The sequence below is a fragment of the Mandrillus leucophaeus genome, unplaced genomic scaffold (genome assembly GCF_000951045.1).
Source record: "Mandrillus leucophaeus isolate KB7577 unplaced genomic scaffold, Mleu.le_1.0 Scaffold133, whole genome shotgun sequence".
NCBI lineage: Eukaryota > Metazoa > Chordata > Mammalia > Primates > Cercopithecidae > Mandrillus > Mandrillus leucophaeus.
In genome coordinates, this window is record NW_012101288.1 from 5,162,191 (window position 1) to 5,181,401 (window position 19,211).

The 19,211-nt window shown below is 46.1% G+C and overlaps 1 protein-coding gene across 1 annotated transcript in view; it reads left to right on the forward strand.

The window, feature by feature from the left end:
- Positions 1–19,211, forward strand: part of ZHX2 (zinc fingers and homeoboxes 2) — a 201,509-nt gene that overhangs the window by 145,375 nt on the left and 36,923 nt on the right. The gene's annotated exons all lie outside the window — the stretch shown is intronic.

Below are 19,211 nucleotides of genomic sequence, written 5' to 3' on the forward strand. Positions count from 1 at the left end.
CCCTAACTATTTCTGGGAGTCTTCAGGGAGCATTGCAGGTGTTCTTCACTCTAAAAAGGCACCGAGAAACCGTTTCCTGCCCCTGCCGGAGTTGGGAGTCCTGGCCCTATCCCCATGAGACCACACAGCATCTACACCATGACCTGCCAGAGCCCCTGACCCGCCACAATGTCCTCCATCCCCACCACACCCAAGCCCACAGTGGATTCTGCTACCATGAGAATCCCTCTCCCCCAACGCCTCAGCTCTCCCCACCCCATGTTACTTTCTACCACGGAGCCCTAGCAGTGCTGCCTCGCACGGTGATTTTTACTGAGACAACTCTATCCAATTATACTTGTCCCATCCTCTTGAAATCAGACATAGATCTCTGAAACCTAGGCCAAAGGATGACCTGATGAAGATCAGGCACCAGGCCGCAGTCAGAACTGCATTTCTGTCTGATGACTAACATGGTCTTCTTAAGTCAGGGTATGTGCCTTCCTAAGGATGAGTTACTTCACCCAAAACCCCTTGGGCCTTGGAATTTAAAAAATCACTATCAAGCCTGTGTTGCCAAAATTCCAAATGTGCCATGACATGTCTGGATCCTCAAACAAACAGAATATAGGCTACAGAGGCACACGCACCACCACTGCGCATTCCTCACCCACAGCAGACATCACCAGTCAGTCACAGCACAGGTTCTGTCTAGTAAGGCTATCAGGATTCTTCTCAACACACTGCAGACCTCACCTCTACTCTGAAGGCTTTCTGCATCCTCTTGATAGAAATGATTCCACTCTTTTCTTACCTTCCATAGCCCTCAAGACTCTGCTGCTCTTGTCTGGGCTCATCTAGATTGTAGTAATAAGACTAATGGCTAATCTTTACTGAGCTCTCACTTTGAGCCAGGCACCATTCTAAGTGCCTCTTATTAAACTCATGTAATCCTCACAGTCATGTAACTAAGTACCAATCCCATGTGACAGATGAAGAAACTGAGACACAGGAATTACACTGTTCCAAGTCAGAGACTGTGTCCTGACCACCTTTGTCATTTCAATCATTCAACCAATATTTTTATTAGGCACCCATGTGTGCCAGGCACTACAATAGGCCCTGAGGATGAAAGTTGAACCTAGCGCATAGTACTGGGATACAGCCCTTAAAAAAATCATTTCTTTTGAGAGTTGCTTTCATGGGGAACTTAATTCAAGAATGGGAGAGTTTAATTAGAGACTGAGAGACAGGAACACTCATGCAGGAGTTTAAAATGAATGGGAGAAGGTGGGGCACAGTGGCTCATGCCTGTAATCCTAGCACTTTGGGAGGCCAAGGTGGGTGGATCACCTGAGGTCAGGAGTTTGAGACCAGCCTTGCCAACATGGTGAAACCTCGTCTTTACTAAAAATACAAAAATTAGCTGGCCCTATTGGCAGGTGCCTGTAATCTTAACTACTTGAGAGGGTGAGGCAGGAGAATCACTTGGACCCAGGAGGTGGAGGTTGCAGTGAGCTGAGATGGTGCCATTGCACCCCAGCCTGGGTGACAGAATGAGACTCCATCTCTAAATAAATAAATAAAATGAACAGGAGAGGAGATGACAAAGCTGGAGTCTGAATAGTGTCTTTTACTCTCTGACAGTCTTCTACTCCTTGTTGAACCTTGCTCCTACCTCCTACCCACCAACACTCCCATACTCAGCTGTTGGCATCGGAATTTGTAGAAAGAGCCAGTGCCCCCTAAGAGTATTAGAGGAGGGTCTTCACCATCACATCCCCCTCAGCCTCACTGTTCTGACAGAGGCAGCTTCTCTCAGCCTTGCACGGGATGTCAGAGCCACTGCAGGTGACTCTGTCTTGTACCCTTAGGGATAGAACCATCACCCTCAGGCCTCCAGGATTGACCGTAGGCTGATCCAGATCCCCAGAACCTCTGCCTCCCCAGCAAATTGGGCAAAGCTGTTTTGCTTCCCAGAAAACAAGAACTTTAATCCTGGCTTCCAAGTCTCAGGATGTCTGCCTCCTTGCCACAGCCACCCTCTCAGTGCCTTACGCATCTCGCCTTTGCCTTGCCCCTCATCCCACTTCTGTTGCACTTCTCACCTCATCCTTGGAGGACACTGTGGTTGGTTCAGACTTCTTGGCCGAGACATATTTTAGGATGGGCAGGCCAGGTCTCTGTGGCAACTATTCAGTTCTGCTGTTGAAGCATGAAGGCATTCATGGGCATGGCTGTGTCTCAATAAAACTTTATTTATGGCCGGGTGCGGCGGCTCACACCTATAATCCCAGCACTTTGGGAGGCTGAGGCAGGTGGATCACAAGGTCAGGAGATCGAGACCATCCCGGCCAACACGGTGAAACCCCGTCTCTACCAAAAATACAAAAATTAGCTGGGCGTGGTGGCGGCGTGCGCTGGGCGTGTTGGTGGCATTGAGTAGTCCCAGCTACTCGAGAGGCTGAGGCAGGAGAATTGCTTGAACCTGGGAGGTGGAGGTTGCAGTGAGCCAAGATCACGCCACTGCACTCCAGCCTGGTGACCGAGCGAAACTCCACCTCAAAGAAAAAAAGAAAAAGAAAAAAAAACTTTATTTACAAAAACAGGAGACAGGCCACAGTTTGCCAACCCCTGTTCCAAACTGTTCTCCCACCGGGAATATCCTTCCTCCACTCTTATTTTGTAACATCTGTTGCTTCCTGGCCTTTGAGGCTCAGCGGTAGTCTCACCTAGCCAGGCAAGCCTTCCTCCCCAGCCCCACCATCAGCACAGCACTTGCTAATCTCTCCCTTCATCCAGTTCCTCTTTCACTTTCATTTTGCATCTGTTAGTCATCTCTTCCTCCTTCAATGGTTAGCTCCTTGAGGTGTGCAGCTTAAGTTTTCTCTTATGTACATTAGCTGTAGCCATGTGCTGGATTCAGAATCGGTGCACAGTAGATGACAGACAGTTTTGAAGATTTGTTTGATTGCAATGTCTGGGGAAGGCAGTGGTTCTCAGTCTATTTTTTCTGCTCCAACACATGGTGGGGAGCGTGACCGTCATTCATTCCTCATGTATTTATTGTGTACTCACCACATACTAAGTACTCCTTTTGTTTGCTTGTTTTTTAATAAATCATGTGCTAGCTTCAAGCTGTTACCAGCACAAATGTGTGATGGTACCACGCTTGCAAACCAATGGATTAAGATATAAAGGAAATTTTCAAAGATGAGAGGGTGGTGGTAATTACTAGTCAAGCTGTATCTTCAAATTTATAAAGTACTTCTGCATCTATTGTCTCACTGAATCATGACAACCGTCAGAGGTGAATGGGAGCATCCCGTTTTGCAGATGAAGATACAGGACCCAAAAGTATGTGGCCTGCCTGAGGTCACACAGCTTCTGAGAAATGGAGCTTCACTTCAAAACTGTGCCACCACGCTTGCTCTCCTAAAACAAAATAAAACCACTTTTCTGATTCTATAGGGAATAATCCAGGTTATCATAGAAATTGTTGAAAATATATCAAGCAGAAAATAAAAATCTATGGGTAATTCCTACACCTATAGATAGCCGACGTTGACAGCATCTGCATATTCTTACAATTTGCATGTTTTTAGAGAAATTTGAATTGAGTCTGGGCGCAGTGGCTCACGCCTGTAATCCCAGCACTTTGGGAGGCTGAAGCAGGCAGATCACCTGAGGTCAGGAGTTCAAGACCAGCCTGGTCAACATGGCAAAACTCCATCTCTACTAAAACTACAAAAATTAGCCAGGTGTGGTAGCACATGCCTATAATCCCAGCTACTCTGGAGGCTGAGGCAGGAGAATCGCTTGAAGCCAGGAGGCGGAGGTTGCAGTGAGCCAAGATCGTGCCATTGTACTCCAGCCTGGGCAACAACAGTGAAACTCCATCTCAGAAACAAAACAAACAAAAAGTTCAAATTGAATCCTGTTGTATATACTGGTGTGTAGCTGCATTTTTTTGCTTTTTTTTTTTTTCTTTTGATAACTTTGGTACCAACTCCTTTTTAAATTAAGATGTAATTTACATACAATGAAATTATACTTTTAGTGTACAATTCTATGTGTTTTGACACGCCCATGCTGTTGAATAACCACTACCAACATCAAGATATAGAACTGTTCTATCACCCCAAAAACTCAACGCCCACCTTCAGACGCTGGAAAGCAATGGATTTGTCTGTATGATTTGCCTTCTCCAGATGTCACATAAATGGATTTTTCACTTAGCATTGTAGGCATGTGTCCACATGAGGTTATATACTCTTCAGAAGCATTGTTTTTTAATGACTGCCTGCCACCCCACAGGCCACGTGCTCTCCAGTTCACAGCCACAGCCTCTCAGAGAATAGACATGAGAAGTAGAGAGCTGCATTGGGAAGCACAAGGGCAGGATTGATGTGACGAGCACAAGTCACCTGGAGAGGAGGTGCTGGCTCTTCTGCCTTCAGGCCGAGGGGGCTGAGCTCCATATGGGCGGGCTGGACAGTACCCGTGCACAGCATCGACGTTTGCATCCTGCTTTGTGCTTTTAGATCCCTTGCTCATATGTGGCACCTTCTGGATTCTTGGTTTCAGATTGAGTTTCCTCAAGGAAGTGGAGATAAGAATGTTTACCGTATAGAGCCGTTGTGAGGATGGAAGGAGAATTTTTTTTTTTTTTTTTTTTGAGATGGAGGAGTCTCACTCTGTTGCCCAGGCTGGAATGCATTGGCATGATCTCTGCTCACTGCAACCTCCACCTCCCAGGTTCAAGCAATTCTCCTGCCTCAGCCTCCCAAGTAGCTGGGATTACAGGCGCCTGCCACCACGCCTGGCTAATTTTTTTTGTATTTTTAGTAGAGACGGGGTTTCACCATGTTGGCCAGGCTGGTCTTGAACTCCTGACCTCAGGTGATCCATCCGCTCAGCCTCCCAAAGTGTTGGGATTACAGGCATGAGCCACCATGCCCGGCCTTCTCCCATTCATTTTAAACTCCTGCATGAGCGTTCCTTTCTCTCAGTCTCTAATTCAAGTGCCCAAGTGCTGACCAGAATGATGAGCACTCAGGCTGGTTTTTCTTCTTTCCCATCCCCACCACCACTGCTGCCCCTCCCCTGGGGGTTTGAATCTGCAGATCTTAAGTGCTCTCACCACAAAAAAAAAAAAAAAAAAAAAAAGAAAAAGAAGCGTGGGCGTGGTGATTCATGCCTGTAATCCCAACACTTTGGGAGGCCAAGGTGGGAGGATCGCTGGAGCCCAGGATTTTGAGACCAGGCTGAGCAACACAGGGAGACCCCATCAAGAAAGAGAGAAAGAGAGAGAGAGAAAGGGAGGAAGGGAGGGAGGGAGGGAGGAAGGAAGGAGAAAATGGCAACTATATGAAGTGATAGATATATCAACTCAATTGTGATGACCTCTTCACAATGTATACCTATGTCAAAACAAGTTGTACACCTAAAATATAGACAATTTTTCTTGTCAAGTATACCTCAGTAAAGCTCGGGGGAAAGAAAGAGAGATGAGTTGATGTTAACCCAAAGTGTTAAAAACAGATGTCACCTAGTTGAAGCTGTTTCCCTGTGTCATCAAAGGGATTAAAAGAGAATTGAAGAAAAAGAGCAGTTCAGGAAGAACAAATGATAGGCTGGAAACAAATACACAGGGACCTCTAGAACCTGTGCCTGCTGGTGAAGAAGGAACCCCCCGAGGACAGGAGAGGAGCACAGAGCTGGGATGACACTTGTAGCTCTTTGTGCCAAAATGGCTCAGGCAGCTTCTGCATTCATTTTAGGTGCTGAAGTTTTAGAACTGTTTTCCCCACCCCCACCAACACCTTCTTCTCCCTCCTCCCGGGTCTTTCTTAGACTTCTCCCAGCAAAGCAGAGTCCGTATCCTAGTGTGTTGCTATGGAAAGAATGGCAACATCACTTGTGAGTTCATGAAAAAAAAAAAAAAAAGAAAAAGAAAAAAAGAAAAAAATAGGACAAGCGGGATTTTTTTTTAAGTGTTATGAAACTGGAAGAAAAACTGTTCCACCACTAAATATATCCACTTACAAAATCAGCAGATGTTAGGGAAGGGCTCGGACAGAGTCAGTCCCTCTGCCCTGCAGAAAACTCTTAGCAGAGCATTTTCACAGCCATTGCTCCTGTGAGACTCTGAGAAGCTGTTAGGTCTCGGGGCCGGTGCCCAGAACCTTCCATGTTTGCCAAATGGATCATGTGGCAGTCATGACCTGGGGGACCTTTGAATAACTAGGCTCCACTTCATTTTAGGACCTTCCTTCTGTTCCTTCTCCTCCATTCCCTGTGTCAGATCACCCCAACTTTGACCTTTCTGGGTTCCTTCAAAAAGCACAGCTTTAGAGCCTGGGTTTGAATCCCAGCTTTGCCTTGCATTGGTTATGGTACTTGGTGTATTGCTCAACATCTCTGAGCTTCCAGTTTCCATGTGCATGAAACACTTACTGTCAAGGGGTTGTAAAGTTTAACAGTAACACTTGAACCACCTAGCAGAGTGGCCAGCATAGAGCTGTTAGTAACATTGTGCAATAGAGATTCTCTTCCTTTCTAGTCACATTTTCCATCTGTCCGGTGGGCTGCTGGGGACTGCAAAGGAGGCAGTTCAGCCTCTGTCATCCAGCTGACTGAGCCAACCAGGTGGCCCCATCAAGTGTGGACTCCACCTCAACCTCAGACCTTCCTCAGCATCCTTCATGTCTTCCTAAAATTACCTGTCAGTGTCAAAGTCTGGATAGAGAGCATCTTCTCACATTCCTAGTTGATACATTGGGTCAGCCTCTGTTCTGGTGAACTATTGCTACATAGCAAACCACAGCAAAACTAGGAGTTGAAGACATAAGTTTACGAGTATTATATCTCACAGTTCTGTGAGTGAGAAGTTTAGACAGACTGTAGCAGTTGTGGCTTGTCTACTCCAGGAGGCCTAAGGGCCTCAAGTGAGATGGGCCTAGAGCAGCTGGAGACTGGCTGAGCATCTGTCTCCCTGCTTGAGTAGGCTGAGCTTCCTCACATCATGGTAGCCTCAAAGTAGTCAAGCTTCTGACTCCTCCAAAAGGGAAGAATCAGAAACTGCATGTCCTCTTAAACTGTCATAGGTTCTTAAACATGTCCAGAACTGTCATAGATTCACTTCCAACATATTATACTGCTCAAAGCAGTCACAGGTCAGCACAGATTCAAGGGAGGTAGGGATGGGAACATGAACCCCATCTCTCAATGAAAAAGTGTCACATAATTTGCAAACACCTTTAATCTGCCACAGTGTCTGCCACAAAGTCACCACACCCACCTGCCTGCTGGTCCTGGAAGGAAAATCTGAGAAACTGATGGTGGAAACTGAGAGCAGAACTAAGAGGCAGAACCAACATCACTCATCACAGGCAAAGGTAGAGCTCAGTGCACCTTTCAGGGTAGCTGGCTTTTTAAAGAGTTGTATGCAAACCAGAATTCTGGGATGGCCCCTAATTATGAATGCTCCGTGGGTGTGCTCCCTGACAGAGTCCTGTCAATAACCACCACTCCTCAACTTCTCAAGTGTAAATGCTAAGCGTTTATACATCACATTTGCTAAAATATAAGGCATTTCCATTCCAAGTCATTGTGCTCTGTCCTGATGAAAGGTGGGTCCAGATTGTCAAAATTGGCAGAATCAGCCAGGTGGGTCTTCCCCAGCAGGTTATCCAGGCCATGATTACCTGGAAAGAAAGATTCCTGCTTTGCATGGTATATCAGTTTCCTAGGACTGCTGTAACAAAGCACCACAAACTGGGTAGCTTGGGAGAGATTCATTGTCTTCTAGTTCTGGAGGCCAGAAGTCCAACGCTGAGGTCAACAGGGCTATGCTCCCTCTGAAGGCTCTAGGGGAGGATCTGTTCCAGACCCATGTCCTAGCTGCTGGGCACCTCAGGCTTCCTTGGCTTGCAGACGGCCATCTTCTCCCAGTGTCTCTTCACATCATCTTCCCTCTGTGCCTGTCTGCCTCTGCACTCGAGTTTCCCCTTTTCATGAAGACACTAGTCATATGGTATTTGGGCTTATGCCAGTGACCTCATGTTAACTTGATTACCTCTAAAAAGACCCTATTTCCAAATAGACTCAAAATCTAAGGTACTAGGGGTTAGGACTTTGACATATCTTTTTAGGGGGACAAAGTTCAATCCATCAAAGGTGGTGAGCAGAGATGGACTGGGGCCAAAGCCTGGCCTCGCGCAACCTCGATTCCAGTCTCTCCTGATCGCCACAGGTCATAACGCAGGCCTGGGTCAGAGTTAGGGATCTTCTAGAATAGGAGATCCAGAGGGCAATAGTCTCAGTGCCCAGAACAAGGCTGGTGTGATATTAGGCCCTCAGGACATAGTTTACTGAATGAATGATTGAATGAACCGATTGGCCAGTCAGTGAACATCTGGTGACCAGACAGAGAACCAAAGGTCCACCACACCCCATATATTGTAGCTTCTGATCTTTAAGTGGCCAGGTATTTGAGGGTCTCTGAGTTGTGGTCTCAGTTGTGTTGGGGTCGTGCAGTTATTGCTGTAGTTACTTCTGCTGCTAATAATACGGGAGAATTCACAGGTCTCTCCCCGTCCTTTGGAGTTGAGTCAGTGACATCTTGCTATTAAGAAAAATATAGGAGCAACTACATAACTTACTCTGCTGTCAGCTGTTAGAAGAATTCCTAGAGAGGAAAAGGAGGACCCCACTGAAAAACTTACTAGTTGGCTCTACGAAAGCAGTCCCAGCATCAGCCTGACTTCTCAGCATTTGAGATTTGTGTCTTCACCCCAAGATAACTTTGGAGTATGTTAAACTGATTTGGATGGAACTTGTTACACAGTTGTGGCATGAATGACTAGTTGACTGTTCCCCTTGAAATCAAACAATTGCCAAGTGAGGTTCTTGGTAGTGTCTTGTGCAAATTGCAGTAGATACCAAGAGATATGCAGCATAGAGGAGGACACGCGATGGTGTGTGATTGATCTTCTGTAACTGCTGACTGACCACCTGCTGAGCAGGCCCCAGTGCTTAGTGCTGTGGAAAACACTGTAATGAACAGCACCAGGTTCTTGCCCAAAATGAGCTCTTGACCCACTAGGGGAGAGAAGCACGGGCTGGAGTAACTCTAATAGATGTTACAGAGTAACAAGTTCAAACTGTGTTCTCTGCTAGTAGGGGAGGGAGTAAACAATCTGGCAGAGGGAATCCAGACACACTGTTGTAGGAGGAGGGATATGAGTGAGAGTTTGAAGATACCCTAGAGGTTGGGCTTTGATAGGAAGATTTTGGAGAGAAGGCTGGTTCAGGCAGAGAGAACAGCTCGAGCAAAGCCTAGAGGTGGAGGAGGGCAGAGCAGGTTCCACAATAGCCAGCACACACTGGGTGAATCAGAAGTCCAGCTTTCTAAGCAGGGCTTTGAAGACGAAACGGAGGAACTTGGACAATATTTGGGGAGCTCCCTAGGGAAGGGTTAAGAGAAGGGAGTGGTGTGTTTCAGCAGATCACAGGGACAGAGTGGAAGGTTGATTGGGAGGCCGTTGTGACTGCAGGTAGAGAAGAGAACATGGGACAGAGGCAGGGACACACACCAGAAATGGACTTTCTGGTGGCAGCTTAAGTGAGATGACAGCCCAGATTTACAAACCCACCTAACAGAGGAACCAATGGGAATAACCTCTCCTACCGGTGTCCTTCACAGAAGCCACACGCATGCGCCCCAGCTCACATCTCCTGGGAAGTGACTGGCCTGAGACCAGTGCTTCTTAAGCTGGGCTGCTCCCTGAAACTGTCCAGGAGCTTTAAAAATATATATAAATGCCTGGGCCCTGCCTACAGGGAAACTGTGTTAATTGGTATGGGGTGAGGCCTGAGCACTGGGGTATTTAAAAGCTCCTCTGCTGATGCCAGTGCGGAACAAGGGTTGAGGGCCCTGCCTGGAGAAATGTCTTCCTGTTAAAGGCAAGCGGTCTGGCTGCTGTCAGTTTGTCATTAGATATTAATTTGTGTGGTTCCTTAATTAAAGGCTATGTCCCACACTAGAGAGTAAACTCCCTGAGTATAGGGATTGTAATACTTTCCTATGACTGCTGTAACTGAGCCTTTAAAAAGCCATTTTGCCATTCTGTCAAGCCAGCCGCTTCAGGACAATGGGGAATGTGGGAAGACCAGAGAGTTCCACGGCCCATCGCTGCACTGTATTTGCATTTGTTCACTGTCAGGTGGTGAGTGCAGATATGAACCATGTGGAAGCCAGGCCCCAGTGTGTTTTCTTCCTCATTCAGCTGGTCCTAGGGAACTCCTTACGAGGCACAGGCATCAGCAGGGCCACACTCCCTGAGAAGCTCTGGGGGAACATCTGTTTCCTTGCCTTTCCAGCATCTAGGGCTACATTCCCTGCATTCCTTGGCTCACAGCCCCTTCCTCTGTCTTCAGTGCTAGTGTGTAGCATCTTCTCTCTGACTCCATTTCCCCCTGCTGCTGTCACGTGGCCTTCTGCTCTTCTGTCTGGAATCTCCCTCTGCCTCTCTCTTAGAAAGACATTGAGGATGGCATTTAGGGCCCACCCAGATCATCCAGAATGATCTCCCCACCTCAAGATCCTTAACTTCATCACATCCGCAGTATAAGATAACATCTTTTTTTGGCATATAAGATAGCATTCACAGGTTCCAGGGGTTAGGACCTGGTGTCTTTAGAGGACCATGATGCAGCCCATCACAGGGATTATGTGTTTTCTTTGTAGCCTCACAAGCTAGTACAGCACCTGGGACTGGGTTAGCTGGTGACATAGCGAATGAATCGATAAATAGTGTTGTATTAGTCTGTTCTCAGGCTGCTAATAAAGACATACCCCAGGCAGGGCACAGTGACCCATGCCTGTAATCCCAGCACTTTGGGAGGTTGAGACAGGCAGATCGCTTGAGGTCAGGCGTTCGAGACCAGCCTAGCCAACATTTTGTATTTTACAAAAATCAGCTGGATGTGGTGGCATATGTCTGTAATCCCAGATACTTGGGAGGCTGAGGCAAGAGAATCGCTTGAACCCGGGAGGCAGAGGGTGCAGTGAGCTAAGATCGTGCCACTGCACTCCACTGGGCGGCAGAATAAGGCTACATCTTTAAAAACAAAACAAAACAAACAAAACAAAAAACCCAAAACAGGGTAATTTATAAAGGAAAGAGGTTTAGTTGACTCACAGTTCCACATGACTGGGGATGCCTCACAATCATGGCAAAAGAGCAAGGGACATCTTACATGGCAGCAGGCAGGAGAGCTTGTGCAGGGGAACTCCCCTTTATAAAACCATCAGATCTCGTGAGACTCATTCACTATCACAAGAATAGAACAGGAAAGACCCACCCCCGTGATTCAGTTACCTCCCACCGGGTGCCTCCCATGACACACATGTGGGAATTATGGGAGCTACAATTCAAGATGAGATTTGGGTGGAGACAGAGCCAAACCATATTGGCAGATCAAGATCCCATTGCATTAGAAATCAAACTCATAGGAATCCAGAAAGAGCACTGGAGGCAAGCTAGGGAACACCAGGCACAGGGGGATTTAACTCGGTAGCTTCTGAAATGCACATCAATTTGCGCCACTCTCCATTGCCCTCAGGATAAACACTACTGAGCTCCTGCTTCCCGTCTCCTCTCACCGCTTTCATAAAGTCCCATACTGCCCCTAAAGTTGGCCCTAGCACGCTTGCATTATCAGTACTTCTGTTTTCTTTTTCTCCACTAGACTTCAGCTTCAAGAGGACAGCTCCAAGTCAGGCTCCATCTCCTCCGTCTCACGTATCTCCCCACTCCCACCAGGACAGAAGCTGGCACTTAGTGGGTACTCAAATATCTGTTAGATGAATAGAGGAACTACTCATGAGTGGATTAGAACCCAACAACCTTGCTTTTGAGAATACTGGCTTATCGGGGGAAACTGGATTGTTTTGTTCACTACTGTGTCCCCAGTGCCTACACCAGGGGTCTGGCTGACAAATCATCAAAAAATATTTGGCAGGGAGAAGTAGGGGACATTCAAAGAGCCTGTGGGTCTTGGGGCAGAATGTTCAGGGAGAAGAGTGTATGAGGTTTGGGAAGAGCCTTGGAATTATGTCTTGGGAAATGAGTTGGGATAGAATTCAATGAGAATGGGGAGCCAGCAAGGATCATTACTGAAAGAAGAGATGGGTACGATTTAGGGGAGATTTGCCTGGTGGCAGGCACAGGGCAAATTGAGATGGAGAGACTTGCGAAGGAAGGAAAGTCATTTGATTCCCATAATCTAGGCAAGGTGTCAGGATGGTAGGGACTAGTGTGGAGCCATCTGGAATGTTACGAACAAATGACGACAGAGCTTGGATTCAGATTATAGGAGATAAACCAACTCATGAGCTAAGGCCTCACACCCTGGGCCAGCAGTGGGTATCTGAGGTGACTCTTGTGTTTGCCAACCTGAGTGACAGAGCTTGGTGCCCCCACAGGTTTGGGAAAGGAAATGAGGAAGCCAGGTGATCATCTTGACTTGGGACAAAGTGGGTTTTCCATAAAGATAGGACATCCTATTATTTTTATTGTGGTTGTTACAATTACTATCATTATTATCTTGTTGATTAACATTATTGAATATTTCCTATATACCAAGTGGTGTTGTGCGCTTTTCTTCAATCAATATTATTTGATTCCACAGCAATCTTGTGTTAGTTTCTATTATCTCCATGATACAGATGAGAAAATTGAGATTTTCTTTTACTTCTGAAATGCGCTTTCCCTCAAACAAGCTAGTTGTTACAACATTTTTCTACTACCACCCATGGGACACCAGGTGCACTGACTTTTTCATTTATTTCCCTGCATGCCTGCTTTGATCAGCCAGAGCTCCTTGATCAGACTTGCTCATTCCATCAGCCAAGAAGTAACCCCACTTCTCATTTGTGTGTAGGGTTTTGCTTCTCCATATCTGTATATGTCTTTATATTTTGGCCAAGCTTCCTTACCCAGGGTCATTGCATCTTGGAACATTAGGACTGACAGTTGAATCCCAGCACTTTGGGAGGCCGAGACGGGCAGATCACTTGAGGTCAGGAGTTCAAGACCTGGCTGACCAACATGGAAACACCCTGTGTCTACTAAACCTACAAAAAGTTAGCCAAGCATGGTGGTGCATGCCTGTAATGCTAGCTACTTGGGAGGCTGAGGCATGAAAAAAGCTTGAACCCAGGAAGCAGAGGTTGCAGTGAGCCAAGATTGTGCAACTGTGCTCCAGCTGGGCAACGGTGAGACCATGTCAATACATAAATAAATAAATAAATAAATAAATAAATAAATAAATAGACAGTTGTTGGGAATTCCTCTGGAAAAGGATAAAGCAAATCACAAACACATGGCTTTCATGTCTGAAAAAATCCACTGAACATTATTTTGTTTCTTGTTCTTATATACCCGTAGCCCACACTCAGTCTCAAAACCTATGGAGTACAGAGGTTACCAGTATAAATCCAACTCTATGACTTTGTGGGAAGTTATGGCTGCCACGTCGCTTTTGAAATTGACTAACGTGTTCTTGCACCTAATGGGGAACCACAGGGGCCAAAGAAGGATCTAGTTTTGGTCTCCACCTTAATTCAGCAGGCCGGCTCCATGCTGTAGCTCTTGTTTGTGCGACAGGAAGGTGACAGTCTTCCCATTACCTTCTTCTAAAACCCAGAAGGTAACAGCACAGAGTGGGTGTAATGAAGGCTCTGAGATAGATCGCTGAGAAACCTCTCTTCAGCCTCAGCAGCTTCAGGGGAAAACAGAGGTCCTAGCATTTCCTGCTCTGCCTCCTCAGGGCTAAGAGGCTCCTGCAAGAGGATGCATGTAAAAATGTTTTGTGGGCTATAATGCACACTCAGGACCTGAGGGATACTTATTACCATCAGCAGCATCACCATGGTCATTAGTGGTGCAGAGGCGATGGAGAGGACTGTTGGCAAAAACGAACAAGCAGCCTGGTGACTTTCTACAAAAGAGCGACAGTTTACAGAATTGCTTAGAAATGTGAAAGAGGGATTGTGGAAGAAGGACAGCCCCCACAGGTTCTTTCTCAAGTGTAAATTAAAAATCACGCCTCTTTAGAACCCTTCCACACTGGACAGACTTGGTAAGAATTTTGCCTCCATGGTGAAGGTGATCCTACAAAGGACGTTGTCTTCCCACCTTTTGGTACATCCCACACGTGTCCTGAGTGACTTTTTTTTTTTTTTTTTTTGAGATGGAGTCTTGCTCTGTCACCCAAATAGCAGGGATTACAGGTGCCTGCCACCACGCCTGGCTAATTTTAATTTTTTTTTTTTCAGTAGAGATGGGGTTTCACCATGTTAGCCAGGATGGCCTCAAAATCCTTACCTCAGGTGATTTGACTGCCTCGGTCTCCCAAAGTGCTGGGAATACATGTGTGAGCCACTGTGTCCAGCCTGAGAGACCGCCTAAAAGATGGAGGATGGGGGTTCTGGGAATATTGTCAGACCCCCGGGAAGTAGGGGGACTCGCTGGCACACTGGCACCCACCAGTTGTTGGTCTATCCACCACGACATCACACCAGGAAGGTCAACCAGAACCATCCCTTTTTCGACCCAAAGTTGGTCCTGGTGTTATCATAGGAGGCCTCCCTGGCCTGAGGGCTGTTCCAGGTACAGATAGGGCATGTCTTCTACTAGGCTGTCAGAGGTCACCTGCCAATAACCCCCTAGCCTATGTACCTTTGCATGGGCCATGATACCTCTCTGATCCTTGTAAAATGAGTGAGGCTCAACAACATCAGGTCCAGACTTGCAGCCATAATTCGCCTGGCCTTCACCTTGCCTGACTGAAGCTGTTTTGTTATGTTAGGACACAGTCGTGCATGAGGCCTCCCTGCCTGCAGCCTCCAGGAGTCATGAGTATTATGCAGGGCGCGTACTCTGTTGCCTGCGTGGGGAGGGCCAGAGTTTGTGCAATAGGCCTCATGTTTCTTCCCATCAGCCTTAGGCCTGCAGAAGAACCTACCACAGGACATTCATCTCATATAAGACTGAAGACAGGACAGAAAGAAGAAAGAGAGAGAGAGAGAGAGGGGAGAAAGCAGGTAGATAATGTTGCACTCCTTATGTCATCTGATCCTCATTACAGCCCTAGGAAATAAAAAGAAAAATATCTATTAGTTCAGCTTAAAGACAGATTTAGCTCCAGCAGCTTCAAAGTAAGATCCTCCACCTCCCAAAGCAGAGGTTCTACACAGGAGTGTGTAGCCGAGGGTGTAAGTCACATATGTACCCCGTCATTACATGCTGCGGCGTCAGAGTCTTCAGGAGGTTCTCACTCCAGCTGCCCATCAGGATCACCCAGGGAACTTCAAAACCTAATACCTTGCCCTACCCCAAGATTCTGATGTAATTGGTCTAGGATGTGGCTTGAGCACCAGAATATTTAAGCAGATGTGATTTCTGATTTTAAAATATCTTTCTGGAGGATTAATGAATGGGAGAAGGAAATGAGCGGGGGCCCAAGAGAAACCAGGCAGGAGGCCTAGATGAGAGATGATGGTACCTTGAATCGGGGTAGTCATAGTGGGAAATGAGAGCACTAGATGAAATGTGGACCTGATTTGGAGGTGGCACGGACAGTATGAGCTGGTGCGTGTCTCTCTAAAGACTAGCGTTTTCAAATGTGGAGCAGAGGCAGTCATCATCCGAACTGTGGCAATTTTGTGGAAACTGAGAACAACAGCAGATCTTGGCCTTCTGAATCTTATGGGTTCGGGCCGGGAGTTCTAGCTCACTGCCCATTCCCAGGAAACAGCAGCTCAGCTTCTCCAGGGCTGCTGGAGGAGCTTCCTAAGAGGTGGAGCGAGAGGAACGGCACAGGCTGCAAACCGAGCTCAGCTCGCCCACTCTATTAGTTTCCAATGGCCACTGTTAGAAATTACCACAACCTTAGTGGCTTAAAGCACCACACATTTATTCTCTTAAATTTCTGGATGTCAGATGTCAAACATCAGATGCACTGAGCTAAAGTCAAGGTATTGGCAGGCTGACTCCTTCTAGAGGCTTTGGGGAGAATCTGTTTCCTTGCCTTCTCCAGCCTCTGATGTTCACCTGTGTTCCTTCTCCATCTTCAAAGCGCATCACACCAACGTCTGCTTCTCTAATCACGTTGCCTTCTCCTTCGTAGTCAAAACTCCTGCCTCCAGAATCACTTGAACCCAGGAGGCGGAGGTTGCAGTGAGCTGACATCACGCCATTGCGCTCCAGCCTGGGTGACAAGAGTGAAACTCCATCTCAAAAAGAAACCTCCTGTCTCCCTCTCATAAGGACACTTGTGGTTACATTTAGGGCCCACATGGGGAATCCAGGATAATCTCTCCATCTCAAGATCCTTAATCACACCATCAAAGTCCCTTTTCACGTCATCCAAATCCCTTTTGCCGTACAAAGTAAGATTCCCAGATTCCAGGAATTAGGACTTGGATATCTTTGAGGACCATTTTTCAGCCTACCATACCCTGGGTCCTGTGCAAAGAGATGCCGAAACACAGTCTCTCGATGTGGTTTGCATCTGAGTGGTTTTTGTCTGGGATTTAACTGGCTTCAGTGAATGGCTTTGTGGAGGACATTCTATCACAGAATAAGAGTAAACCTTCACCCTTTATCCAAGGCTTTGAGATAAAGGGAAGTCTCTTCGAGGTAGAGATGAAAGGGGTTCAAGGGAAAGCTGCAAAGGGTGGCCTGGAGGCGGGGATGGAGGGTAGAATGGAGAAAGATCTGACAGACAGAATCTAAGAACTGCTGAAAAGCCCTGTCTCGCCCTGATCCGTGCCTGGGGAGCAGAGAAATCTCGTTCCTCTCCCGGCTCCAGGAAGATGGAGTGCGCACGAATCACCTACGAGGAAGGAAATGAAAAGGTTACACCAGGAATTGTCGATATTATAAATCCCTGTAGTCTCACAGCCTCTCTAAATGTTTTGATAGCAAAATTTGATGGATTGTAAATCAGAGCAGGCTTGTCTTAAACATTTGATAGTGCCTTATTTATTTACGTATGTGACACATAAAACCAGAATTGATTCTTTCTTCTTTCTGTCTTAGCAAGATTTTTTTTTCTGCTTTCAGAAACACATCACTTTTCTCTTAGCCCTGGTTTTCCGTGGTTGTGGGCGTGTAGGTGTGTGTGCTTGTACATAGTGGCAGCTATTATGATTCTTTCCACACAGAGAAAGAATACTTTGCCTGGGAGAAGACTATAGCATCAGGAATTAACTGAAAAAATAATAAAACTACTTTGCTTCAAAGTATGTCTTAATCTTACTGCTTAAAAAAAACACACACACACACACAAGAGTATTGTTCAGAGAAAAAGGGAGAGTAATGGTGTTACAATGTGATCGATTTATGATTTGAAACAGGTAGATACACATACAAAGACGATTTCCTGACCTTCCTGGCTCAAGATGTAGAGTCATGAGTTACCTCCATCTCCTCAAATGGATCGAATTAGCCTCATTATCATACTCTTTCTCACACACTAATTTCAGGTTTACAGTACATCTAGGTCTGGGCACAGTGGCCCACGCCTGTAATCCCTGCACTTTGGGAAGCCAAGGCGGGAGGATCACTTGAGCTGAGGAGTTCAAGACCAGCCTGGGCAACATAGTGAGACTTTGTCTACATTAATTAATTAATTAATCAATCAATCTATTGGGGTTGCCCTTGAGTCATCATAAACATTGCTGCCATTTATTGCACGTTTGCAGGTACCTGACACTATGATGGAGTCTTTACAAGCATTATACCATTTAATCCTCATACCGCTATGAGGTTGTCATTAGCTCCAGATACATTTATTTATTATAAATAAATAAACCAAATCTAGAAGCCATGTATCTTGCCAACCTCCTACAACTGGAAGTGTCGGATAGAGCTGCAATTCAAACCGTTCTGTACTGATTCTAAAGCTAATGGACTTACCCACTCAACTGATGTCTCAAGAATCAGTGCAGTCTAAAACACCCTGACCTTGACATTGAGAACAGACAGCCACCTCTGGAAGACACTTCACTCACCTGCCCAGACAGGCCACAAACACCTTGTAATGGTGGTGAAGGTCCTCTCACCATACTTATATTCTGTTCCTTCCCAAGTCTTGTGGTGGACCTTGACTAATGAATAGCGCAGGTCACCTCTAAGAGTCTTCCCACTCCAGTGCCCTATGGACCTTATTGATTCTGGCTTTTCCCCATCAGCTTCTCCCATCAAAGATGGAGCATGGCATTTGGGTGCAAAGTTCTTTTTTAAATTTATTTATTTATTTATTGAGATGAAGTTTCGCTCTTGTTGCCCAGGCGGAAGTGCAATGGCACGATCTCAGCTCACTACAATCTCTGCCTCCCAAGTTCAAGCAATTCTTCTGCCTCAGCCTCCCAAGTAGCTGGGATTACAGGCATGTACCACCATGCCCGGCTAATTTTGTATTTTTAGTAGAGATGGGGTTTCACCACATTAGCCAGGCTGGTCTTGAACTCCTGACCTCAGGTAATCCACCCTCCTAGGCCTCCCAAAGTGCTGGGATTATAAGCGTGAGCCACCGCACCCAGCCTCAAAGTTCTTTTTATAAGCTGTCAAGACAGTGCATCATTTTGACTACTTCAAAAAGCCATGTGCTATAGTTTTTTTATCCACTTTATAACAACTATTATTTGGGATTAAAATTTCTTCTATTATTTGATCAGGACTCACAGATGACTTTCTTTCCTCTCTCTTTCTTTTTTTTTTTTTTTAATCTGTTTGAAGCTCTTATCTCATATTTATCTCTTCCTGAATTGTCTTAAGTAGGAGAAAGAAAAACTTATTTCCATTATAAAACCATTGAGGAGCTTTGTTTTCATGTTGAAAAGGGAAAAGTACATTTCAGTGAAGCTTTTTAAGACCTTTCAAAAAAGTATCTTTGGGGAGAATATGAATTTTAAATAATAACTGAATAATTTGAAAAGTATTTGCAGTGAACATAAAATTGTCACAGATCACCAGTGAGCCTCCTCCTCCGTTTTCACTGCCACTCACGAGTGTCTCAAGACTGTTCCTCACATGTTGATCTAAGCTGAGATACCCTCTCCTCAAAGAGGCTTTCCCTGATTATACCATTAAGAGTAACCTTTTTTTCTTTTTGAGACGGAGTCTTGCTCTGTCGCCCAGGCTGGAGTGCGGTGG